The sequence below is a fragment of the Pleurodeles waltl genome, chromosome 2_2 (genome assembly GCF_031143425.1).
Source record: "Pleurodeles waltl isolate 20211129_DDA chromosome 2_2, aPleWal1.hap1.20221129, whole genome shotgun sequence".
Taxonomy (NCBI): Eukaryota; Metazoa; Chordata; class Amphibia; order Caudata; family Salamandridae; genus Pleurodeles; species Pleurodeles waltl.
Genome location: NC_090439.1, coordinates 805,892,714 through 805,919,478, shown reverse-complemented (window position 1 = coordinate 805,919,478; position 26,765 = coordinate 805,892,714). Strand labels below are relative to the sequence as shown.

The 26,765-nt window shown below is 46.1% G+C and overlaps 1 long non-coding RNA gene across 1 annotated transcript in view; it reads right to left on the bottom strand.

Annotated features, from left to right (window-relative positions):
* The window catches only part of LOC138274024 (uncharacterized), a 221,182-nt gene extending 218,054 nt beyond the window's left edge, over window positions 1-3,128 (bottom strand). Inside the window, exon 1 of the long non-coding RNA XR_011200363.1 lies at window positions 3,043-3,128. This is a non-coding gene — a long non-coding RNA (uncharacterized lncRNA). The remainder of the gene's footprint in view (window positions 1-3,042) is intronic.
* Window positions 3,129-26,765: the final 23,637 nt, after the last annotated feature.

Sequence of the window (26,765 nt, the reverse complement as noted above, 5' to 3'; positions counted from 1 at the left end):
CATTCATTAGCTCACTCATTCTTTCCGAAAAAGGAGTAATCAAAATTTCAGGATGCGAATTATACAACTGCCAACTGTGAGAGACACTGCGAGAAAGTGGATTATTAACTGAAGAGGATGATAATGCTCTTCAAGTAATAATGGCCTAATGTCTCACTACGTCCAGTTAGGTCTCTATAATTTAAACCTGATCTCACCCCTTCGTAATTGTACCACAGAGCAGACAGGCTTAATGTTGGAGAAATTTGTAAAGCATTTATCAGAACCTAAACAAGTATAAAGTAGAAAAGACAACACAATAAAAATGCCACTCCAGTTTATAAAAATAAAGACATTTGTAATGAGCAAATAGACACCAAAAAAACAAAAATAAATGTAGGGAACCAGAGATATGATTTTTCAAAGTCTTAGATGTTTCTAGAGCCAAAAAGCACAAAGCACCAACCACGAATATTTGGTCAGGCTAGACTGGGTCAAAGTCAAAAGCTAAGGCTGACCACAATGGAGCACAGGTTGGAAACAGGGACCTGTTTTAGTACGGTGGAAAATGTTACCTTTTGGCTTAGTCTCTTGAATGAAAGTTGAAGATCCTCAGCGGGGCAAAGCAGCAGGCTGTGGCCGAGATCGGTTCCATGAGGCTGAGCAACTAATGGATGAAGTCCTGGTGAAACCATTAGATTTAGACAGAAAAGCTCCAAGTGGGAGAAATTCAAATTTTGTGCCTGAGAAGGGTCCCTTGCCACACAGATACTTTTGGCACCTTCTCTTGAAGATTTCTACCGTGAAATTTAGAAACATATTTGGAAATCAGGATTATTTTAGCTGGGCAACCCACCAAGTTAAGTCTGGTAGTGGCTGAGTGGTGGTCCAGTGTTAGCTTCTCGTTCTTTTTGTAAAAATCCTTGAAAAAGTTTCTAAGTTCCACTTTTAAGGCTTAGGCTTTCGGAGTATACTCAGACACTTAGCCTAGGGTACCAGGATCTTAGGGACACCACTTAGGAGTCAGGGCATGCTCGAGGGAAACCCACTAGCAGGGTCTTGGCCAAGTCCAGTTGGAACAGGTCAGCTGGGATCTTCAGGGAGGTTGGTTTCTCACAACTATTGTGTCCCTGAGACTGAAGAGGAGGCTGGCCAACTTAACCTTGCAGACCACTGTTCTATCCTGGACTTAAGTGGGAACAGTCGCAGACAAAGGGATTTCTCTGAGGTTACATTAGGTTCAGTCTTCCTCCTGACATCCGAAAAGGGGCTCAGCAGGTGCAGTCCTTCTTTTGTCTTTCTCAGATTGAGCAGGGTTCTGAAGAAGATACCCAGGGGTGCTACTTTTACGCCTGATCCTAGCTTGTGGGTGGAAAAACTCCCTGCCCAGTAGGAACTTTAACATCAGTTCCTAAGGGTTTGGCCCTAAACAATCCCACAGTACCTTGCATTGACAAAATCCTACACAGCAGGATCTTTCTTAAACTGGTCAAAGCTCTGAGCATATCCCTGTGACATGTCTAGGGGAATGAAGAACTCCTCCTGAAAAACCATTCTGCAACAGTTTTCCCCCACTAGGATTGGTGCCATCCTGGCTACTTTGGCAATGGCTGAGGCAGGCCTAGGTGTGAGTTACATCTGCCTATGATAGGGGCTGTCCCTTTGAAGCTTGTACGTTTGGTGAGCACATCCCCAGGGCCATCCTACCACAAAGAAGTCACACCTCCTCCCACCAAGGTTATTTTGTTCACTTTTCTGTGAGCAATTCACCTTTCCCAGCAGGCTATCAAATGACAATTGGGGATGCTCTCTGAAAGGGCTTCTAGAGGATTGCAGCAGGAAAATGTCAAATTTTTAAAAGTGGCAGTTTCAAAATAGTAATTTAAAATCTGACTTTACCATCAGATTGGATTTTAGATTCCTATAATAGGAGTTCTTGAATCATGGTTCTAGCAATTCCCACTTTCACAAAAAGGGACAAGAAATAACAGTCGATGTACCCAACCCCAAATGAATGGGCTAATACCAAAAATGTAGACACAGAACAACTGTTTGAAAAAATGCCCTCACCCACTTAGTGTGGCTTGCTTTATCATTGGACTTCTGCTAACACATTCCTATGTATACCCACGTCGGAATGGAGCAGTAGGGGTGGGGAACCGGAAAAATACACCACAAACCAAAAAACTAAACCGCAATCTGAACATACAGATATACATTAAAACTATCTCATGGGTGTCCACTGCTCATTTTTATTAAAGGACCCCCGGACAGGGTTACAAATAGATTCCTGGTGGTGATATACAGGGGTCCATTACCCGTTCACCCCAGTCTCTCTTCTACTGTCAACATATTTCAGCCGTCTCTATTGCCCATAAGGGTCAGTCGGCCTTCATCAGGACCTTTTGAAACCCTGTTCTTTTTGTCCCCTACCTGTCACAAGTCAGGACTTATATCAATATGAGTATATGGCCACTCTTGTCCCTTGTTTGTATACACACTCTGGATTATCTATAACAGACAGGGTAGAGAAACAAACATAACACACACAGAATCATTTTTTGTGGACTGAAAATCATCAAATCCATTGCCTCTCTATCCTGTCAGTCAAACATATACACACACAAGTGCATTCGTTAGCTCCCCCGTGGTTGTGTGTTATCTCCTTCACACTCTAAAACTTCATCGTGATTCATCCCATCACCCAAAATGGTCACCCCCACGCAGTGAATTCTTATCTTAATGTTTATTCTCATCTCGCACTTAGCGAGTTTTAATTAAATCGCTTTTGAAATGAAGCCCAGCTGCAGCACTTCCCAGGAGTCTGACACTGAGCAAGACAAAAAGTAGAATCAACTACTGCGCTCTACATACAACTAAGTGTATTAAAGTAGCATCAGCTCAAGCTCTGTACAATATCAATAATCTGTTCTCATCTCCTCTCCCATCCTCTTAGGGGTTCGTGATCATCGTAAGCTTAGATATACGTGCCTTGTTAGGTTCAGCGCTGCTCCTAAATGTACCCCTCTCCCCGTTCAATCACTCCTCCCAAATGCTCCTCACCTCATAAAGGGACCAGTGACTTCTGTCAGACCACCTACAGCTCCGTGAAGAACATTGAGTTGTTCCCAAACTCCGTCTGATATCATCCTTATTCAGGATCACGTCATTCCGTCTCATGTCCTCCATGCTAAAATAACTCGACCCGCTCATTTCAGCAGACAATATCCCAATTCGGCTGCCATCTTAGGTCGATGACTTCAGCCCTTGCTCTGGAAAGGTATCGGTCCACATCGGGCAACCATTTTGGGTATGAAATCTAACATTTTCTAAACTCCTAACAAAAGATGGGCAAGAATCAGCACCCTGCTCGATAAATAAACCATCTATCTAAATAAAGCCTTTTAAAATTCTGAACCCTTTTTTTATGCTAATTAAGCTTTGCGCTCTCCATCCATAAGTCGCCTCCTCTTCAATAAATAATTAGTGTATTCCAGCCTGGAGGAGGCTTGGGACAAGGGGTTAGAGACAGACATAGGTGGGGTGGGATCACAGGATGGAAAGGGGATAAGTAATCTAATCATAATAAACTCTCAATTCAATTACGTACTAAAGTACCCATATGATAAAACATATTATGACGAATTTGACCATAAATAAACCATCTATCTAAATAAAGCCTTTTAAAATTCTGAACCCTTTTTTTATGCTAATTAAACTTTGCGCTCTCCATCCATAAGTCGCCTCCTCTTTAATCAATAATTAGTGTATTCCAGCCTGGAAGAGGCTTAGGACAAGGGGTTAGAGACAGACATAGGTGGGGTGGGATCACAGGATGGAAAGGGGATAAGTAATCTAATCATAATGAACTCTCAATTCAATTACATACTAAAGTACCCATATGATAAAACATATGACGACGAATTTGATAAACCCACCGTTGTTCACGTCTAAATAGAAATTATTTTATGTCAGTATTGGGGATGTTCTCTGAAAGGGCTTCTAGAGGATTGCAGCAGGAAAATGTCAACTTTTTCAAAGTGGCAGTTTCAAAATAGTGATTTAAAATCTGACTTTACCATCAGATTGGATTTTAGATTCCTATAATAGGAGTTCTTGAATCATGGTTCTAGCAATTTCCAAACTGAATTTATGCATTATAAGGTGTTATAATGTAACCCAATACTTTTCTGTGGATGACTTTAGATATTTTTCACTGCCGGGATGTAAAACTATGCACATGTACAGATATCCTACTTTATAAATACTATGCACCTGCCATACGGGCATTTATGGTCCATCTTCCGGGTGACTTATAGGGATTAAAAGGGAATGTTTAGGTCTAGCAAGGGGATTGCCTGGTCGAATTTGCAGTTTTAAAGTGCCCACATAGGACCTCATTACGAGTGTGGCGGCCTCACAACCATCGTAATTGAGTTGGTTGTCTGGACTGCTGCCTATTTGGCAGTACGACCCCCACATAACAACTCTAGTGCTCCGACTGCCAGGGAACCACCAGCTCCACCAGGATCTTGGATCCCGGCAGTGGCAGAGATCCTAATCCACAAGGGCAGCACTGCATGCAGCGCTGCCCTGCCCTGCAGATTACGACCTCATTCTCCACCAGCCTTTTCATGGCAGTATGGGCATGGGCAGTGTAAGGCTCCCCCTGCCCAGCACCCTCAAAATGTTCACTATCTGCTTTGCAGACAGTGAACATTGCGAGGGTGCTGGTGCAACCTGCTGGCTACAGCATTGCTGCTGGCTCGATTACAAGCCAGAGGCGATGCTGTAGCCTGTTTTCTGCTATGCTGGTGGGCGGAAACCAAGGTTTCCACCAGCCAGCCTAGCAGGAAACTCTTAATGGGTCTGGCGGGCAGGTAGCCACTGTGGCAGCAACCTCCTAGTCGGAAGTTCGGAGGACGTTGCAAACTGTTCTCTGTACTTCTAATCAGGCCCTCAGGTTGTAATTGTAAGGGCAGTTCTGAGACATGGTTTGGATTTCCACTTTAGTGGTGGCACAATAGGTGCTTTAGTACACTAGTGACATTTAGTGAAATGGCACAAACTAAATGCCCCTGAGCTTATTGATTCACTGCAAACAAATAGATCAGAAAACATAAATATAAATAATATAACAGACTTGACACATTCTTTTAATAAATGGATCAGTGATAGCCTGGATGAACTCATACCCTTCTCTGACTCTAGAAAGCAGCCAAGGAAGAAGTCTTCCCCGTGGTTTACCTCAAGTTTATTTGAGAAGAAAAGAGAATGTTGGAAGCAAGAGAGGAAATGGAGGCAAACACAAGATGACTCCATGAAAAAGGAATATAAGAATCTGATTTGAGTCTATCATACTGAAATCAAAAATGCACAGGCTAAATATTACTCCTCAAGAATTGAAGCAGCAGCCAATTCTCCTAAGGAGATCTTTAAGGCTTTAAAAGATCTTATCCACCCCTCTGAGGAGTCAGAAATGATGGCCTCCCCGTAGCAACATGTTGATGATCTTGCAATTTTTTTCATGAAAAGATTCAGGATATTTATGTATCCTTTTCCAATACTCTAAAAGGAGACTACTCCATTAGGGATCCGGAGGGTAGGGAAGAGATTATTCTAACGGACTTTACTCCTATTAGTGCGGATAGAGTAACAAAATTACTGGGATCCATTAAATCAGGCTCTCCATTTGACCCTGCTCCTCCTCAGATTCTCTTCATGGGAGTACCAGTGTTAGGTCCGGTAATTACAAGTCTTATTAATGTTTCACTATCTTCTGGAGTAGTACCAGACCTACGGAAACAGGCCATTGTTAAGCCTCTCTTAAAAAAACCTAATCTGGATTCAAAGCTATTGAATAACTACCGGCCGATTTCACTGCTACCTATAATGGCTAAACTAGCAGAGACGCATGTACATATTCAGCTCTCTGCTCCTCTGGAAGAGAGAAAGATCTTACATCCCACACAGATGGGTTTTAGGCCATTGCATGGGACAGAGACCGCACTGATCGTGATTACGGAGGAAGCAAAAAAGAGGATGGGTAAAGGAATTGAAACAGCCATCATCCTCCTAGATCTGAGTGCGGCTTTCGATACGGTTGACCTTAACATTCTTAAAGATAGAATGCAGGGGATTGGAATCTCTGGAGTAGCCTTAGATTGGATCCTATCATTTACTCAAGAAAGATCCTTCCAGGTGTTGGAGAGATCTTGCACATTCAAGCGTATCATAAGCAGCTGTGGAGTCCCACAGGGTTCTGCCCTGAGCCCTCTGTTTTTTAATATCTATATGCTACCATTAGCGGAGATTGTTCAGTCATTTGGTCTGAAATTAGTATCATATGCAGATGATACTCAACTTATTGTCTCCCTTTCCAACACACAACCGGATTTGGGGACAGCATTAGGTCCCTGCCTAAAAGCAGTTGCTGTATGGATGTTGGGAAGTAAATTGAAGTTCAATGATGGAAAAACTGAGGTTATGTTCTTTGGGCAAACAAAAAATTAATTAGCTAATCCAATTATAACAACAGGAGTGGACACTCTCCCGCCCCCTAAACACCTTCTAAAAAGTCTGGGGGTATGGTTGGACCCCCAACTCTCAATGTTGAAACACGCCAACAGAGTAGCTTGAACTTCCTTTTCCCTGCTTAGGACTTTGAGGAAGGTTTTCGCAATCCTGCCTTTTCTAGCCAGAAGATTGGTTATTCAGGCATTAATAGGATCTCGCCTTGATTATGGCAATGATCTGTTTGTAGGATCACCAAGATACGTAATACAAAGACTACAGAGGATGTAAAATGCAGCTGCACGACTGCTTTTAAAGACATCCAAGCAACAATCCATACGGACCAGAATCTCCTTCTTACATTGGCTCCCAGCAGCCAATAGGATTCAATTCAAGGCATTATGCCATATTCATAGAGCATTATACAATCAAGGCTTCGTGATTTCCTATGCGTTTATGAACAGTGAAGATTCTGCATTGCAGTATAAGCGCTACGAGGCCCCTGGGCAGTTTAGGCGCTATATGAGCAATTTTAACACAACTTAACATAACTTATATGCCCTGGGTACCCACAGTACAATATACTAGGGACTTATAAGTAAGTTTAAAATGACCATCAGGGATTAGGCAGTTCTACATGTTTTTAGGAGTTAGATCAAATACACTGGATGTGGATGGTAGTGTTAGCACGCCCGTCCTTAATAAGTAAACTTACAAGGTGACGCGCATAGGTCAACACAATGAACCTTTTGATTCGTCTGGAGTATCCTAGCTATGGTGTAACCAATGTTCTCAATAATTAATGCACAAAATAAAATAACCATTAGACAAATCATCAATAAAAGCAATAAGCATTACACCATGGCCTTTCAGCCAGGAATAACCACACCTCAATATATGTTTTAGTAATTTTATTTCCTAATTGATTACAATACTAAGTCATGCGATTAATTCAACACAATTCAATTAAAATAAAACCCAGCATCAAATTGTTAGGAGACGCCAAAAACATAAACTAATCAAAGTTTGCATCAGAACACATTCTAGAGCATTAACACAGGTCAAAGAATCAAAGACAATAAGTCATTCCTGGTCATGAAGTTCAGCAAAACAGTCCATCAACCATGTATCTCTGTAATCTGTCAACGTCATGTAAGGAAACCCTCATCTAATTCAGACTACCATCAGCATGGGGGACTTCATGCAAAACAATTTAGAAGCAAGAATTTAGAAAAAGCATCTAGCTAAGAACACTATTTAGACAGCGCAGTTGACACCTAGAAAGAAAAGGCATAAAATGCAATTCAGTCACATTGTCATATCTACCTATCCACGGAATGGGTCAGCAACAGAGTCAGCCTTCGTCCTCAGGTCATCAATCGATCAGCATCACATCAGGCTCTCAGTCAGAGAGTATGAGCCCAATGACAGAATCCCAAATCTCTTCTTCTCAATATTGCAGTTCATATCAAGGGAAGATCTGAAAACCTTTCACTCTGTCACGTTGTTATATCAAAGTCACCCAGACTATCCCCCAATTTCCAATTGGTCAATTAGTCGAACGTTATTATCCTGACCAATAATGTCTATGCACCAAATCTATGAATTCTAATATTTCACAGTTCACATGTCGTTGATTGGTCCGCTTTACGATGTTCTCATCATCCGGCTCGTTTGGTATCAAAAATGTTGCATCTTATTCTCCATTCAGTGTCTTCATTGTTTGAGTCCTGGGAAAGTACATCTAGCGCACATTACACACTTTTTGATACATTCAGGAGACATCATCTCCTGTCTGTCAGTTCCCATAGAAGCTCCAGTTAAACATTTTATTAAACAATGAGCAGTTCACGGTTAGCTCATTTTTTCAGCATTTTCCCATTGAACACAAAGGAATTCAGCTTTCTGCATGAGGCCTGGCAAGACTAGGCCAAGACACTCGCTAAGTTAAGGCCTACAATTATTGAAGAACATAGGTTATAACTCTCAATATTACATATTACTATGTTAATCTAATACGTTTTCAATATTTCATATCAATTAATCGTTAATTAGTACATTTTTTAAACACTCGTGGCCAATCTCTGAGGTCACAATTTCAAACGTGCACATGATTTTTCCCTACGTTATTCATTTTCTACGTTATTCATTATTCAGAACACATAAACATTGAATAATAATTTCTAATTAAGACATTTGTGTTAACAGTTGCAGCCCACTAATCAAAAAATCCTTAGACCAATAGCACCAAGCCAAAAACATGCAAAAGGTGACCTTTTGTTGTATGGTTAGCAAAGAAACTCCGGTTACACGAGTGAAGTTTTCTACAGGTTTATTGATATGTAAAAGAAGTCAGCAATGGTGTCTCTCTGCAACCTTTCTCAAGCAGCTCCCTCGATCAATTGACCCACCTGGAATGTCACAGACAAACTCCAGAATGAAGAAGATACAGTGTTCTACCGTACACCTAACATAACGGTGAATACATAACACATAATTACTCTTCATAACACACAATCCCACTCCACATAATTCCTATACAATTAATGCCATATAATTACTATCCATATAATTCCAATGCACACCATACCACATTATTCCACTACATACTGCATACATCCACTCCACTCCAAAAAACATCTGCCACTCTGGTGGACTACCACCTGTTATATTTAAAGATCCCCGCCATGGAATGTCACAGAGAAACTCCAGAATGAAGAAGATACAGGCGGTCATTCTGACCGCGGCGGGCGGCGGTCGCCGCCCGCCATGCGGTTACCGCCGAATGACCGCGGTCAAAAGACCGCAGCGGCCATTCTGGCTTTCCCGCTGGGCCGGCGGGCGACCGCCAAAGGATCGCCCGCCGGCCCAGCGGGAAAGCCCCTGCAGCAAGGAAGCCGGCTCCAAATGAAGCCGGCGGAGTTGCAGGGGTGCGACGGTTGCAGTGGCACCCGTCGCGATTTTCACTGTCTGCTAAGCAGACAGTGAAAATCTTTGTGGGGCCCTGTTAGGGGGCCCCTAGACACCCGTTACCGCCAGCCTCTTCCTGGCGGTGACAACCGCCAGAAACAGGCTGGCGGTAAGGGGGTCAGAATCCCCATGGTGGCGCTGCTTGCAGCGCCGCCATGGCGGATTCGCCCAGCCGGGGGAAATCCGGCGGGAAACCGCCGTACCCGGTTTTCTGACCGCGGCTTTACCGCCGCGGTCAGAATGGGCAGGGAAACACCGCCAGCCTGTTGGCGGTGCTTCCGACATTCGCAGCCCTGGTGGTCTTTGACCGCCAGGGTCAGAATGACCCCCACAGTGTTCTACCTTACACCTATCATAACAGTGAATACATACAACACATCTTTCCCCTTTTTTAAACATCCCCCCTCCTAAATTCCAAAACCTAACAAGGTACATAAAAGACTAAGAATAACAACATACATGTAAGTCGCCTTTATAAAACATATGCTACATATTCATCAAGATACTTGGGACAAGCACTTTTATTATTTCCCTGGAAACATTTATTGGGTATATTGTCAACATCCCCAACATCATTGTCCAATACTTCCTGCCATGCGTCATCTACCATGACATCTCTCCCACCTGCACCACTTGTATGTTTATACCTCAAAGGCACAGAACAATTAATACTCTTGTTTCATGGCGTCATTCACCGTTTTGTTTATTAACCTCAGTTACATTGCATGTGGATTAATCTTTTTTCCCTCTTGAACTCCTACTACATCATTAACCTCCTCATTCTCACACACTTTTTCCACACTGCTTTGCTCCTCCATTCACCCCATCAACTCTAAATGCATGATTGGAGACTTGAATGACTTTGGTCTCTGGATAATATCTGGAACCCTGTTTCTTTAATGGTCTCTTCACTCTCACCCGATCCCCCTCTACTTCTTGGCCTTTTTTATTCATCATACCTCAGCTTACTTTTTCATTGTGAATTCTCCACTTTATATCTGACTTGTTCATCTCATCCTTGTCACCATTTTATGTTGTATGGTTATCAAAGAAATTCCAGTTACCCTGGTGAAGTTTTCTCCAGGTTTATTGATAAGTAAAAGAAGTCACGGCCTTTCTCAAGCAGCTCCCCTGATCAACTGACCTGCCTGGAATCCCACAGAGAAAGTCCATAACAGTGAATACATACAACACCTTTCCTTACAGGCACAGTAGTCAAAAGATTCCAACTTATAAAGGGAATAGAAAAACCTATTTAATTACCTTGCCAGCTCCATGTTTATGTATCCAGCATCTTAAAATTGTGTTAAGTGACATTTTGGATGTGTGCTCAGTCATGTTTCAGCATGAAGTGTCTCAACAACAAACGCACATAAATACGGAAGGGGCTCAACAGCTGAGGGTGGGATATTACTCTCCATTTAATATACTCTGATTCTAATTAGTTGGCTTAATTCCAAGAAACGTTGTTCCTACTTCTCATTTCGTTCAAATCGTTAATACTTGTTACTTTCAATACTCTATTTGCAAATTTGGACCCAAGTGCACATTGAATGCGTGGAATGGACGAGCTCAAGAAACAGGCATCGCGGGTTCAAGGACAATCAATGATGCAAAACACATTACATTTTTGGACGCGAAAAGCAGAGCCCTCCACATCAAAGGGATTCATTTTCAAGCTTGTCCCATTGTTTGGTTGTAACCATTCTGTCCTCCCCTTACGGTAGGTTCTAGAACCATTCCTCCACTATTTTCTCTGCTGTAGTACCCTGGCATCTGCGGCTGATAATTTTCTGCTGGTTTCATTATGGGCACATCTGGATATATTCTCCTAACCTGCGGTATCTGCGGGGTGAACAGTAAACTCGGGTCCTTAGATCCCGATGGTGCTCCTGAACTCTGGGTTTCACTGTTCTGTACCAGTGCCGGAGGGGCAGAACTGGTACTTGGACCTTGTCCATTTTCTGCATAAGGTGGTGGACGGTCGTTCAGCAATTGCATTATTAACTCCTCATCCTCTAACTCCTCTTCTCTTCTCAACTTTTCCTCGTCCTCTCTATCCTTCGAACACTCCCTGTCTGTTTTACAGGTAGCCTTCTTACCTGTCTCCTCTTCATCCTTAGTAATTGCGGGAAACAATTTTATTCCCTGCAATACATCTGACCTCCACACCTTCTGCGCATTATCCCACCTAGCATCCGCTAGTGTCTTTTCTACCTTCCTCATCCTTGTTTCAAACTTGTTCTTCTGTTGCTGTCTAGCCATTAATTCCCAGATTGCTAGAGCCTCAAACTGTGCTGGCCTTGGAGGCACCTTCATGTCGTACATCGCGAATCTCAAATTCTCTAGGATCCTTATATTGAATGTCCCATGTATCGGGAACGCTACGCTCCCATGTTTCTCTGTCAGTTTGTGCCATTGCTTTAGCCAAAGACACGGAGCTACCCCTTTTTCCTCCATTACAATGTAAGCTGGTGTACCTTCGGGTGGCGTCTCCTCTCCTACGCTCGCTTTAATGTAAGACTCCCCCTTCATCGCACTCCTAAATGCTTTAAGGAATTTCATTTTCTCGTCTTTTATTTCACCAAGTTTATAGTCAATAGGTCACTTTTATTCCACATAGTTTGTAATCAATAGGTGACTTTAATTCCCGGAATACTCTTCACCTGCCTTTCCCCTTCCAATCGAGTCCCACGGACTGCGTCCAATCCGTGCGCGACCCTTCTCTCCAACCAACCTATCCCAGCGCGGCTCCTAGTGACGTCACACTCACACACACTGCGGCTGACAAAGCCTCGCGGCTAGTCCTCCTTCACTCAGTTCCTCCCGTAACAACTTTTTGCATGTATCGCGAGCTACCAAAAACTAAAACAGATCTGTCGGTTTACTACAGGAAGGGTAACACAATCGCTTCAGGACCTTAGGGACCTTTCACTAGCCTCGGGACTTTTCACTAGCCTCTGGCCGCTATTCCGTCTTTCTCAGTCCCCACATTCGCAAGCAAATCTGACCTGCAGACCTACTCTCAACTTGTCAATGATCTGTTCTAGTGCACTTAGAATCTTGTCAAAGCCCGAAGTCGAAGTTTCTTTCACTCCCTAACACCCGTACCCGACTCGTTGACCACGCCCGATCAACCTACTAAACCGCCCAGACCACAACATGGATCAACATACTCCGGAGTCTCTTGACCTCGCAGGGCCCGTCTCAACAACAACAACCACGTGGACCTTTTTATGCACAAAGCGCCAGACGCACATGAAGTTCGACGACTTCCCTACTCTCACACTCGGAGCCGCACCTCCGATATCTCTATGAAGTTCGACGACTTCTCTACTTCTACACTCGGAGTCGCACCTCCGCTATCCTTTAAAAAGAAAAAAATCCTCGCAACCTTTTCACACACCCTGCGGCAACAAGCTGTGCAAGCGCTAAACCCTAACTTCACTCATACCATCACTAGTACCGCCAACGCTGTTTCCACATCTCCTTTCTCTCCATTCGCAAGCTTCGAGATCCCGGGAAAGTCGCGGTGGACCTAGTCCATCATCATTCTGTCAATCTGTTTTACCCAAGAAAATCTAATTCAACTTCTCGAATGGGGTCTCAGAATGCGTAACCGTTAGTTCAACACCATGTACTCTACTAGTACAGGGTCCCAAAAGACGAAACCATCCTCTGCTACCATCTACTGATAGAGCGAACCGTGGTAACAATTTACCTGTGTTTGGACGCTCTTTAGGCCGATGAATCTTTTGACTTAGTGGGAACTCTCTGTACTCTTAATCCGGTCAATCTCATCAAAATCAATAATCAATAACGAACATAAGCAACACCTTGAACGACATAACACTTTACAATCAATCCAGAATACATTTCGGCGAACCCTGACCTTTCAGTCAGGAATAACCACACCAGTTTATTGCAAAGTTAGTGGATTTATTTCCCTATATTAACAAAGCTAGCACAATATAGATGTGTCTCAATACTAAATGATAAACATAAATGAACATTAATAGCTGTCCATAACGTCGAAACAAGTGTAATCTATGAAGCATTTGAATCACAAGGCATTCGATAATGGCAATGCAAAGCACTAATACGATAATCTGTAATGAACTAATTGCGTACATTTAGTCAGCATAACAAGATCTCAAATTGCATCGTGCGACATATGGAAACCTCGTCTAACCTCAAATTAGCATCGGCATGTGGGACTTCATGCAAAAACAATTTAGCAACATCAATTTAGAAAACTCCTAGCTGGGGCTCTTATCAAAATCAGCAGTTGGTTACCTAAAAGAAACACAATGCAATTTTACAATCTCCTTTCATATTTACCAATTACGATCAGCAATCAATGAAGTCTTCGTCTCACAGGTATCGTTTCTCGGTCAGCATGGGTACCGTTTCTTGATCAGCATGGGACGGGACAAAGGGGCAGGGGTGAACGGGGCAATTGCCTCACGGCGGCGAGGTAAAACTACTACTTCATGCAAAGGGACAAATCAAAGTTAAAGTCTCTAGGGCAAGAATCATTAAAGTCTCTTTCTCTCGACTAGAGAAAGCATCGAAGTCTCTCAAAATGGCGTCGCAGCAAAGTGGGCCATAATAGCTACGAAGTCTGCAAAATGGCGGGTATCGAGCTGGTAATGGCTACCTTCTTCTCGTGCACCTGGGTTTTATAGACAACAGTTCAAGTCCTGTAGGGTCTCCATTGGAGGGTTCATAGGTTAGCTTCAAATTGTCCAATCAAAAACGACAGTTCTCAAGCTTTTACTTAAGCATACATTATCCTTGGAGATGGGTACGCAAATCGCAACATTGTCTCCCAATTAGCTCACTTTCAGAGCCTCCATTGTCCGCACCTGCAAGTCGACCTTGAATTAAAGAGAAAATATGCCATGCTGGCACGAAACTTTAAGATAAGCATGTGAACAGTTTCTGTGGAAAAGTACAGCTTCAAGCAGAAATACACGTTTAATAGCACATTGGAAAAATACGAACATCTAAACCGTGAGACCAGGCCACTAGGCCAAAGCCTCCGCTAAAGTAATGCTAAGCTAATGCATTTCAAACAAGCAAATCGTAGCATACGTTTATGATTATGTCGGATTAGTGCAATTCTAATACACCACGTTATATAAAGCACGCGTATAAATGATGGCAAACTACTCTGAGGGCACATTTTGTCCCCGTACAATCTTAATTAGTTCGGTTAAAGTCACACATGATTATTTCAGCACTACGTTTAAGCGTTAATAAATCGAAACCTTCATTTTCTGCTTCATCAATTGGCATCAATATGTATTTTTGTGGCAGTTTTGTTTTATAAAGTTCTGTGTACTTAATATACATCAAAGATCATAAGCATCAGTGAGGAGAAATGTAACGATATTTTACGTATTGCTACACGCATGTGAACAGGAACAGTAGCAAAGTATATCTGGAAAAATGCTAGCTGTCCATCAAGGTGAACTCTGATCTACTTTTTAGAGATGATCCCAAGATGGCATGAGAAATGCCTGTGCTGCAATCAGAGCTGACACTGATCATTGAAGGAATGCAACAATACTGCTTACTGTCAACAAATATCACAATCCGACCTATCTCATGAGCAGTAGACTTATCTAACCTTTCCTAAAATACTATCACCCTCATTATGACATTGGCGGTAAGTCGTGCTTACCGCCATACTGACTGCCGCCACCCATATTATGACCCACACTTAGCAATCTTTCACTATACAGACACACACACAGGTCCGCCAGCCCAAGGGTCAGTGATAAACTGGCGGTACCAAAACCCACACTGTTATGCCAACAGAACTACGCCCACAGCATTATGACCCACAAATCACCGCGGCGGACATTCAACTGTGGTAAACCATTGGCAGTACATATCGCTGCAATCAAAATACATACAATCTAACAAAACAACACTAAATTGGTCAATTCAAACTACACACACCTGACACCCATACACACACCACACCCATACACCCACAACACTATAAAACACACACACACATTACCACATCCCTTTACGACTAACAAAAATTGCCACTAGAGAGAGATACAGCAAGAGCACCCACACAACCAGAGCCACAGAACACCATCACCCATACACCATCCACGCACCTCGCAGCACACATCCCAACACATCACCCCACACACCCTCAGACACACCACTCACACTACACCCATGACACCACAAATACACCTCCGGTTCTCAGAGGAGGAGCTAAAGGGTCATTGTGGAGGAAATCATCAGGGTAGAGCCACAGCTATATGGATCACAGGTGTAGCAGACATCCATCGCTAGGAAGATGGAGCTATGGCGAAGAATCGTGGACAGGGTCAACGTCGTGGGACAGCACCCAATAACAAGGGATGACATCAGGAAGAGGTGGAACGACTTACGGGGGAAGGTGCATTCCATGGTAGCAAGGCACAAGATGGCAGTACAGAGGACTGGCGGTGGACCCCCACCTCCTCCCCCAGAACTAACAACATGGGACGAGCAAGTCTTGGCAATCATGTATCCTGAGGGCCTGGCAGGAGTAGCAGGAGGACTCGACTCTGGTAAGTCAAATATTTACTACTTTCACCCCACTACGTGTATGCCATCACGTACCCCCACCCCTACCTTCACCCACACCACCCCACCACCTCACATACACCCCACATCACAACCCACCCATCCCAGTACCCAGCACTGCATGCACCACCAATGCATGGACACCACTCACAGCCCTGCATGGACACCCATCACCACAGCATGCACACTAGAGAGAATCACATGGCCCACAAAATAACTACTCACACAAGGCAAAGCTGACAGGGCACTCACAACCAACACACTCAAGCACAAGATGTCACACACAGAAACAATAACACTGCATTTACATCCCCACAGGTCCCCCACCCAACGTCACAGGAGAGGAAGTGCCAGCAACATCCAGTCTCCCCCCCATAAGAGGCCCACAGTGATGACAGCAGCTCTGCTTGCCTGGATCAGGATGACCAACCTGGCCCATCAGGGACCTCCGGACAGTCGGTTACCCAGGCACCGTCCCATACCATCACAGAGCCTCCCCCCTCCGGAAATACCAGCACATCACCCACCCAGCTGGCCCGTACCTCTGTCCCCAAGACTAGTCAATCAGCAGTGTGTCCACCACTACAGGGACCAGGACACCCCACAAACACAGGATGATCAGGTTCAGGGGACAGAGGCACAGGAGAACAGGGAAACCGGGAGGACTGCTGTGCGACAGGGAGAGGACAGGCCCAGGGAACCGACTCTCCACGAGGCACTCAGCAACATCCTGGGAGCATACCACCATTCCCAGGGCCAGATACTGGCCAAGTTGCAGGAGACCCAGAGGCTGCAGGAGGGACAATACCTGGGGATCAGGGAGGACCTGAGGGACATCCACAACACCCTGGGCACCATTGCAGGGGTGCTGGCAGACATGGCCAATACCATGAGGGAGGCAGTGGAACACCAACTGGCCCCTGACACTAGCCAAACCGATGAACAGCCCTCCACCTCCACTGAGGCTAGTGGACAGGAAGCCCCGCCACAGGAACAACAGGCCACCTGCACCCCACCCCCTGCAGAAGGAGAACCACCATGCAAACGGTCCCTGCGATCCAGGCAGAAGCCAGAGAACATTGCCAAGACTCCCACCAGGAAACAAGACACTCCTGATTGTCACCCTTGTGTCCCACTCTGTCACCCTGTCCACATTGAACTGTCATTGCTCCACTTCCTATGCCCCTTGGACAATGCACCTGTGATACAAATAAACTGGATTCTATCCTGGACTCTCCTCCACCACCCCCCAGCATATAGCAATACCCCATCCACTTATTAGCACAAGAATAAACATCATTGTAAAAAATACAAGCATTGAGTCTGTCAAGTGATTGAACTATGTATTCATTTCACAATCTGTAGACATTGCAATTCAACTGTACAGTAATGTATACTTAGGTATGACCCGTAGTTTGCTGCAGTCAATACACCAGGAGCCAGAGTGGGGCACACATATCTGAAATCTAGAAATGTCAAAGGGTACAGTAAGTAGCCATAGTAGTGAGAATGTCAGCCTGCCAGTCAAAATTTACAACACAAAACTGCAATGGTAGGTGAAGTTACAGTGTTTTACCTGTGTGTCACTGGAAGTACTGTCGAATGATTGCTGTTCTGTTGTTCACATCCTCATCCTCTGCCTCATCTTCATCACTGTCCACAGGCTCAACTGCTGCCACATGCCCATCCCCAGCCTCATCCTCCTGCAGAAAAGGACGTAAGGCGAGGTTGTGCAACATGCAACATGCCACGATGATTTGGCACACCTTCTTGGGTGAGTAGCACAGGCAACCACCTGTTAGATGGAGGCACTAAAAACCTGGCCTTCAGGAGGCCAAAGGTTCACTCTTTAATTATTCTTGTTCGCCCATGTGCTTTATTGTAACTTTCCTCTGCCCTTGTCCTGGCATTCCTCACTGGGGTCAGTAGCCGTGAGAGGTTGAAGTAACCAGAGTCACCTGCAAATACCAAGGCATACCTGTAAGCCAGACACTAACCCTTAGGGCCAACCCCATACCCATACACCAACATCCACTGGGTGGGGACCATGGGCTCACCTATTAGTTACACCCGGTGCCTCTGGAGTTGAGCCATCACATATGGGATGCTGCTATTCCTCAGGATAAAGGCATCAAGCACAGACCCAGGATACTTTGCATTCACATGGGGGATATACTGGTCCGCCAGGCACACTATCTGCACATTCATAGAGTGAAAGCTCTTTGAATTTCTGAACACCTGTTCATTTCTCCGGGGGGGGGACACACGCAATATGTGTACCATCTATTGCCCCAATAATGTTGGGGATATGTCCCATTGCATAGAAGTCAGCTTTCACTGTGGCCAAATGCTCCACCTGGGGGAAAACGATGTAGCTGCACATGTGTTTCATCAGGGCAGACAACACTCTGGTCAGCACGTTTGAGAACATTGACTGTGACATTCCTGCTGCCAAGCCCACTGACACTTGGAAGGAGCCAGTTGCCAAGAAATGGAGCACAGATAGGACTTGCACAAGAGGGGGTATTCCAGTGGGGTTACGGATAGCAGATATCAGGTCTGGCTCCAATTGGGCACACAGCTCTTGCATTGTGGCCCTATCAAGTCTGTAGGTGAGGATAATGTGCCTCCATTTTTGCCAAGTCCACCAGGGGCCTGTACGCGGGGGATGTCTCCATCTCCTATTCATCCTCAGCGGTTGTAATCTAGGGGGCAAAACGATGAGCATCTGGTCAGTTTTTAAAATTTCCTAAATGTCCAGTGCATTGCACGTTGTGACAGAAACAGTATGTTGATGTTTATGCCCAAATTGTGCCTGTGTGTGCTGTGACACAGTTAGGTGCCATGGCCTGCCCCCCACTGAAATGGTGGCCTCCTGTGGATGGACAGGTAGAAATGAGGTAATGCCGCTGACATTGTCTGCCGTTCCGGGAGGCGGTCGAGTACCGTCGTGCAACTCCTCATTGGTTAACATTGGGCCCTATGGGTTACAGTAGCCAATGGTGATGTATGCCAGCAGTGAGGGTACGCACCACTGCAGACGTGACCGCCATTTTCTATCTGTTCACTCACTTGCTACCTGACCTTCAACAGGAGAAGACCTACACTACAAGTGCTGCTGTGACCTGTGTCTGGAAACGACCATGGCTCGAGTCACTGGGGAAAGGTCCCCTGCCTTCACCGCTGCGGAGTTAGAAAGACTGGTGGATGAGGTCCTACCCCAGTACCGAATGCTGTATTGGCCTCCACACCAACAGGTGAGTACACTGTGAGCACAATGCATGGGGCATGAATGCATGGAGTGCTTTATGTCAGGCCTCGTGTAAGGGGGGGTGATTGAGGGGTCCTGGGCTGCATGTATGGTGGGAAATGTATGTGCGTAAGGGGATGGGAGGGCTATGGTGGGCAATTAGTGTAACACGCCGGACAGTATGACTGATATCCTTTTTCTATGTGTATTTCCTCTGCAGGTCAGCGCCCATCAAAAAAAGGGTAAATGGCGTACCACCGCCAAGGACGTATGGACCCTGGGGGCCTACGGCAGGCAGAGCACCCACTGTCACAAACGTGGGAGGACCTGAGACGCTGGGCACGGAAGACAGCGGAGGCCCAGATGGGGATGGCCTCCCAATGAGGAAGGGGTGCCCATTGAACCCTGACCCCCTGATGTTCCGCATTCTGGCGGTGGCCTATCCGGAGCTGGATGGGCACTTGAGGGCATCACAGCAGCCACAAGGGGTTGAGTACAGTTCCCAAAATACTGCTTGCGCGTGGTGGGGTGGTCTCTGGGTGGGGGATGTGCGCCTGTTGGTGCCCCTAGGCCAGGCCGGACATTGCAGGGTAGGTTCCATGTTGGGCAGGGGCTGATGAACTCCACCTCCAAACAACTAGTGGACATCCACTACTGGGCAGGGCTCTGTGGGTCTCAGGTATGCTGCACCTGGCGGTAGGTATTACTGTCCATAGCCTGGTGACTAGCATTGTGACTGGTAGTGCATTGCCTAGTGCGTAGGACTGTTCCCTGTGTGCTGTGTATACCAACGGTGGTGTTGTTGCTGCCATTGCCCAATGTATCCTTTGTCTCTTCCCCCTCTTTTTGTTTTGTCACCCTGTCCTTATGTGCATTAGCATCATCTGGCGGAGGAGCAGAGGCACCGGCGACGGAGGGAGCTGCATCTCACATGGCCCATGAGGCCAAATTCACCGACGGTGAGGGCACCAGTGGGACGGAGGGTGAGGGGAGCACCATGGTGCAGACAGGAGGGGACAATTCGGAAAGTTATACCTCCTCCGTTGGAAGCTCCCTAGTGGTGGTGGACACCTCTTTGTCTACCCCAACTACAGGTATAGCTGCCACCCACCGTACCAGCACCGCCCTCCCAGCTGCCCCTCAGCGAGCTTCCCGTGCCTGCTCACCCAGGAGGGTGGGCATCTTCTTAGCCCCAGGCACCTCAGGCCCTGCCCCAGTGAGCCTTGCTGCCCTGAGTGAGGAGGCTATTTTCCTCCTGCGATCCATCTCTGCTGGGCAGTCAACCATAGTGAAGGCCATCCAGGGGCTGGCAGGTCATTTGCAACATACAAATGCTTTCCCATCAGAGATCATTCCAGGCTCTTGCCTCCTCCCTGATGGCAGCCATTGTTCCTGTCTCTAGCCTCCCCCTCAAACTTCCTCTGCCCAGTCCCATGCCCTTGAACCCCAACCTATCTCAGGCACACATTCAGACCAGCATGCACCCAAGGCAACACACAGGAGTGGCTCAGGCAAAAACAAGCACCACACATCATCCCACAGGCACTCACACAAACACCATCCAGATGCTGACAGACCAACATCCACTGCCTCCACTGTGTCCCCTCCTCCTCCTCGTCCACCTCCCTCCCAGTAGCATCTCCACTCACACCTGCATGCACTACATCCACTCCCACTGCCTCCATCACCATCACACCTATCACTACACTCTCCTCACTGGCAGTCACCACCCCCATATCCATGCACACGTCCCCTGTGTCCTCTCCCACTGTGTCTGTGCTCCCTCTTCCCAAAGTACACAAACGCAAGCACTCAGACACCCAAAAGCCATCCACCTCACAACAGCATCCAGCCCATGCAAGTGCACCCAAACACAGCAGACACCTCCTACAACCACTCCCTCTTCCTCCACTCCCAAACTTTCACCCTCTTCCCACCCCAGTGTCCCTAAGAAGCTTTTCCTCTCCGCCGTTGACCTCTTCCCTACCCCTACCCCCCATCCTTCACGTCGACCCATGGTGGACAGAACCCAGGCTAGCACCTCAGCCACCCAGTCCACGGCCACTGTAGTTTCAGCAGCTACTGCAGGTGTGAGAGGCTCCAAGGAGACACCCATCAGCACTGGCAGTGTGCCTGCACCAGCTACCAAGGGGAAGGCCAAGGGTGTATCACCAGCTGCCAAGGGCAAGGAGGCACCACCAGCTTACAAGTGGAAGGGCAAGGTGGCACTACCAGCTTCCAAGGGGAAAGGCAAGGAGGCACCACCAGATGGCAAGGAGGCACCACCAGACGGCAAGGAGGCACCACCAGATGGCAAGGGCAAAGGGCCTGCCCCTGCAAGGAGGGACAGGAGGCCTGGTGCTGTGACAGAATCTGAGCCTCCAACAGCAACCATGGCACTTCAGCCGCCCGAGGCTGCAGGGGTGGGGCTGGAGCCTCCCCCCACCACTGCTAGCACCGCCACCTGCACCACCATCAGCACCGCCATCTACACCGCCACCAGCACCACTGCCAGCAGCAGCAGCCCCAGTGGGCAGCCGTCCGAGGCTGCAGGGGAAGGGCTGGAGCCTCCCCCCAGTACCGACACTAGCACCAGCACTGCCACCACTGAGCAGCCATCACCGCCGGTGGGCAGTGTGTAGTCCTGCCTCCATGGAGTGTAATGCATCCTGCCCACTGCAAATCATGTGGGTATGACACCCAGGTGAGAGACTGAGCTTGCACTCCCAGAGATCTGCATCACTGGGCACAATGCCCCCTCCAGAACCAGTGGAAGAAGGCATCCACTCACCCCCTCCTTGCCAGGATGAAGCACACTGGGCACAATGCCCCCCCAGAACCAGTGGAAGTAGCCACCCACTAGAGACTGTGGCCTTGAACTCCGCAGTACCAAGCAGTGAGCAAACCACCCACTAGAAAGACTGTGGCCTTGCACTCCCCAGGACCAAGCAGTGGGCAGACCACCCACTAGAGACTGTGGCCTTGCACGCCCCAGGACCATGCATTAGGCAAACCACCTACTAGAGAGACTGTGGCCTTGCACTCCCCAGGACCAAGCAGTGGACAGACCACCCACTAGAGACTGCGGCCTTGCACTCCCCAGGACCAAGCAGTGGGCAAACCACCCACTAGAGAGACTGTGGCCTTGCAATCCCCAGGTCCAAGCAGTGGGCAGACCACCCACTAGAGACTGTGGCCTTCTGAGGGGTACGGGGTGGATGTGTAATGTTGTTGCATCTGTTTGTGTGTATGTTGTTGGGGGTGGGGGTGTTGCGTGTTGCGTGTGTGTATCACTCTCTTTTTCCTCCCCCCCTCCCTTGTGTGCTAGGTGGCAGTACTTACGGTGGTGGTCGTCGCCGGCGTTGTTATTCCTGGTGTAGGAGGAGGTAGACCAGCATGGGGAACGCCTGCAGTTCGGGCTCCATGGCGGCGTGGTTCTTCCCTGGGTCTCCAGAGGTGAGTCCTTTGACTTCTGAGATCTGTTTCCTCCGTGATTTTGTTGTTGTTGGTACCGCCCTGGAAATGGTGGTGGATAGGCCTGTTGTAATACAGTGGGCGGAACATTGTCTTCTGCCTGGCTGTTGGCGGTTACCGCCACAGTGCTTGTTGCTACCGCTGTGGCAGTCACTGTGTTAAAGTGGCTGTCTGTGTTGGTGGTTTCCGCCGTGGTCATAATTCCATTTTTGTTACCACTGGCTTGTTGGCGGTATTACCGCCGCTTTATCACTGACCGACAGGGTTGTAATGAAGGCTATATGTGGCTGCGGGGTGTCAAGCATGGGTGTCTGTGAGTAGCAGGTGTTCAACTGGTTTATCCCTTGTTAACCCTGGCACTGCCGTATCCCTTACTTTAGAGGTAATGAAGTTAACAGTGACAGGAACAGAAAGATAACAGGGCCATCACAGCCCTGTTTACTTTTTTTATATTTTCAGGTTAGATGCCCAGGAGTAAGGCCTGTATTTTGCTCTCACGCATCACTACATTATCTGACCCAATAGAGGGGCCGATTACAACTCTGGCGATGTGGCCGCAGCTGTGGCAGTCCAATCGTCACATTGCGAGGTTGGCAGGCAGACTTGCCAACCTGCCACCGTCTCCCCCAAGATCTAAGATACCAATGGGCTGACGGTGGTCCTGTTTGTAATCAGCCAGGGCGGCGCTGAACTCAGCGCGCCCTGCTGATTACAACCTTGTTCTCTTCTGGCCTTATCATGGCCACTATGGAAGGCTGGCAGAGAACAAGTGCAGGGAGCCAGTGAGGGACCCAGCACTGCCCAGGCTCAGGGCATGGCAGTGCAGGCATCCTCCTGCCCAGTACCCTGCGCATTTCAAGGGTGCTGGTGCTGCTGACTCAATTATGAGGCAGGAACAATGCTGCTGCACCTTTCCACTGGGCTGACTGGTGGAAGCCTTGGTTTCTGCCTGTTAGCCCAGAGGAAAAGTTGCAATGGGGCCGGTGGGGAGACTGCCAGCACCGCAGCTGTTTAGGAGGAGGTGATCAGAGGTAGGCGGGAGAAGGCAAATAACAGGCGGCATGCGGGAGTGACAGGGGAACAGCAAGGAAAAAGCAGAGCAAATAGGGTAAAAGGAAGGAGAAAGCAAACACACACAAAATGAGAGGAAAAGCAAGGAAAAATCAGTGAAAAAGAGGGAAAGCAAGGAGAAGGCACACAAAAACCTGGTGAAAAAAATCATGAAGCAGGCACACAAAAAACAGGGGGGAAAGCAAGGAGAAGGCACACCAAAAAATGGGGGAAAAGCAAGGCGAAAGCAGTGAAAACAAGAGAAATGCAAGAAAAGACACACAAAAAACGAGGGGAAAGCAAAGAGAAAGGAGTGAAAATGAGAGAAAAGCAAGGAGAAGGCACAAAAAAACCAGGTAATAATGCAAGGATATATATATAAATATATATGTATATATATATATATATATATATACATATATGTATACACAACAATTTTTCCTCTAGCTTAAAGGAAAGCCGGGACACCTCCAAGCTGCTGACAATAAATAAAAGTTTATTTGGAAAAATGGCTCCCCTCCAACGCGTTTCGGCCGTAGCCTTGGTCACGGATGGAGTGTGTATGTGAAAACACCGTATAAAAAACATTAAACATAAAAGACTGACATATATCCAGATCTCAGTATTAGCACTTACACAATGGTGGCCATCTTAGAATGGTGTAGTGTTTATCATTATCTATACTGACATTCTACTTTTACATACATAAAACATTAAACATATACATCTTCTTCTCTAATCACTCTTCACTGTGAGCAAGACCGGGTGGTCGAAACGCGTAGGTGGTGATGTTGGTGATGTTTGGTGGAGTACACGATTGAATTAAAGCATATGAACTTTCCTGGAGTGCAACGTTACAATTGTTTTTAATTGTTTGTTAAAAAATATATATATATATATATATATATATATATATATATATATAGTGCAACATGATAATGTAATAATATTTTACATTATATTATTGTTTTTTAAATATTTTAAATGTATTACTATGAAAACATCACATATAAGTATTGTTATATATAAATATTGCACATACAGTATATACATATATATATATATATATATATATATATAAATATTTTAGTCATGTTATCCTGCAAACTCTTCCAGTCACTTCCCCGGGTCGGGGTCGCGATAAATAACGGCGGCACCACCAAGACAGAAGTCAAAATATTTATTTCTTTTCTTCTTTTTCATTTTTTATTATAAAGTGCGAGGTGCAAACAGGCAATATTGTGACAGGATTCGTCCTGAAGCCTTCAATTGCCCATATATATATACATATAAGCAGAAGAATATAAACTATTGCATAGCACAATCTATAAATTAATTTAGCCATTTAGCCAACAAATACAATATTCATAACACACATTTAGTAAGAATATTGCAAACATTAACATACATTTTCAAATAAAAACAAATAATATAAAATATGTAAAACAAACAAATAATACTATAAAATGTATTCAACCAATTTTAGTAAACCAATTGGAATATAATAGTGTTAAATATACTATTCCCACTCCAGTTTATGCAACAGCAGGGAAAGTGTTGAACCCCGGAAGGGTTAGATTTAGTACTCATACTCTAGTCAGTGCAATAGTAGGGAAAGTATTGGACTTTGAAGGGGTTAGATTTACTATTCCTACTCCAGTCGGTGCAACAGTAGGAAAATTGTTGGACTTCAGAAGGGAAAAATGTACTATCCCACTCCATTCTAAACCACAATAGGGAAAGTGCTGGACTTTGAAAGGAAAAGATTTACTGTTCCTACTCCAGCATAAGCAACAGTACAGAAAGTGTTGGACTTCAGAGGGGTTGCATATATTATCCCTACTGTTGCCTAAGCATTGGACTTTGAAGGAGTTAAACTTACTATTCCAATTCAAGTCAGCAGAAGAGTAGGGAAGGTTTTAGACTTCAGAGAGGTTATATTTGTTATCCCACTCCAGTTCAAGCAACAGTAAGGAAAAGGTTTGACTTTGGAGAAGATGGATTTACTATTCTCACTCCAGCCTATGCAACAGTAGGTAAAGCATTGAACTTTGAAGAGACTAATGGCCTCATTACATCCCTGGCGGTAAATGCCACCTACTGCTGTGCTGACGGCTGCCAACATAACGTGACCACAGCGGTATTCCGCTACCGGTACTATGACCCACACTGAGAAACCCACCACTATACAGACACCCACACAAGTCCGCCAGCCCAAAGGTCAGTGATAAATTGGCGGTACCAAATCCCACACCATTACGGCAACAGGAATACTCCCACAGTATTAGGACTCACGAATCACTGTGGCGGTCTTTTAACAGCGGTAAACCATTGGCGGTACACACCACTGCATTCAAAATACACACACACTAACAAAACAACACCACAGTGGACAATTCAAACTACACACACACCTGACACACATACACACACCACACCCACACAACTAATCCAATATAAAACACACATCCACATTACCCACCACCCTTTCTATGAAAAAAAAGATAGCAAACAGAGAGACACAAGCCAGGAGCACCCACTCAATCAGAGCCACAAAACACCATCACCCATACACCATCCACGCACCTCACACCACACACCCCAACACATCACCCCACACACCCTTACATATGCCACTCAAACCACATCCCTGGCACCCAAAAGACTCCCCAGGTTTTCAGACGAGGAGCTAAGGGTCATGGTGGAGGAAATCATCCGGGTAGAGCCACAGCTCTATGGATCGCAGGTGCAGCAGACGTCCATTGAAAGGAAGATGGAGCTATGGCGGAGAATTGTGGACAGGGATAACGCCGTGGGACAGCACCCCAGAACAAGGGATGACATCAGGAAGAGGTGAAATGACCTACAGGGGAAGGTACGTTCGGTGGTTGCAAGACACCAGGTAGCAGTACAGAGGACTGGTGGTGGA